Raw genomic sequence first — 1,578 nt, 5'->3', positions numbered from 1 at the left:
GAAAAAGGTGTATTCTGCTGTTGTTGAGTGGAGTGATCTATATACGGCTGTTAGGTTTAGTTGGTTAAATGTGTTATTCAGTCCCCCTACCTCTCTACTGATCTTCTGTCTAGATGTGTTTTCCACTATTGAAAGCAAGGTATTGATCTCCAACTATTATTTTAGAACTATCTATTTCTTCCTTCAATTCTGTCAATGTTTGCTTCACATATTTGGGGGTTGTTTGGTACATATATGTTTATAGGTGTTCTATGTTCTTGATAGATTGAACTTGTTATCAACATATAGTGGCCTCCTTTTCCTCTTGTGATAGTTTTTGATTTAAAGTTTATTTTGTGTGATAGTAACATAGCCATCCCAGATCTATCTTCCTTCCTTCCTTCCTTCCTTTCTTTTTCTGTCTCTCTTTCCTTCTTTTTTGTTACTATTTGCATGGGATATTTTATTCTATGCTTTAACTTTCAAGCAACTTGTGTCTTTTGAAATCAAGTGAGATTTTTGCGGACAGCATATACTTGGATTATGGTTGTTTTTAAAGTCCATTCTGCCAATGTTTATCTTTTCATTGGAGAGCTTAATCCACTTACTTTTTCAAAAATTACTGATGAGGAAGAACTTAATTCTGTCTATTTCCTGCTTGTTTTCTGTATGTCTTATGCATTTTTTGCCCCTCATTTACTCCATTACTGACTTCTGTGCTTAGCCGATTTTCTTGTGGTGAACTCTTGATTCCCTTTTCATTTCTTTTTGCATATGGTCTATTGATATTTTCTTTGTGGTTATCAAGAAGATGACATTTACCATTCTAAAGTTAAAACAATATAATTTCAATTGAAACCAACTTCAGTAGCACACAGAAACTCTGTTCCTCTACAGTTCTGTTCCTCCTCTTTACATTATTATTGTCACAAATTACACCTTTTTACTTTGTGAGCCCAATAACATGGATTTATGATTATTTTATACATTTGTTTTTTCAATCATGTAAGAAATAAAAAGTAGAGCTACAAGCCAATAACACAATACTGGCTTTAGTACTTGCCCATGTATTTATCTTTACTGGAGATTTCTATTTCTTTCTACAGCTTCGAGATGCTGTCTAGTGTCCTTTCATTTCAACCTGAAGGTTCAATTTAGCATTTCTCATAGGGCAGTGGTAGGAAGTTGTAAAATAAATGCCCTCAGCCTTTGTTCATCTGGGAATGCGTTAATTTCTCCCTACGTTTTGAAACCAGTTTGGCCAAATATAGAATTCTTGGTGGACAATTTTTTTTCTTTCAGCACTTTAAATATGGCTGGCCTCTTGCTTCCGTGGTTTCATAGAGGAAATTAGCTCTAATCTTTTTGAGGATCCCTGCTTTGTAACAAATTTCTTTTTTCTTTCTCCTTTGGGAGAAAAGATTCTTTCTGTGTCATTTGGCTTCTGAGAGTTTGATTATACTGGTTTTTGCTGTGGGGTTCTTTGAGTTTCTCTTAGTCCTGAAATCAGCCAAAGATTTATAGCAACCAAACACATAGTGAACCAGGGAAGAGGCAATTTGAAAATGGCAGGAAAGCTTTGTGGCATTTTTACTTGCC

This window comes from Mesoplodon bidens, assembly GCF_964165515.1.
Source record: "Mesoplodon bidens genome assembly, contig: HAP1_SCAFFOLD_476, whole genome shotgun sequence".
Lineage (NCBI taxonomy): Eukaryota > Metazoa > Chordata > Mammalia > Artiodactyla > Ziphiidae > Mesoplodon > Mesoplodon bidens.
This window is presented reverse-complemented; position numbering follows the sequence as displayed.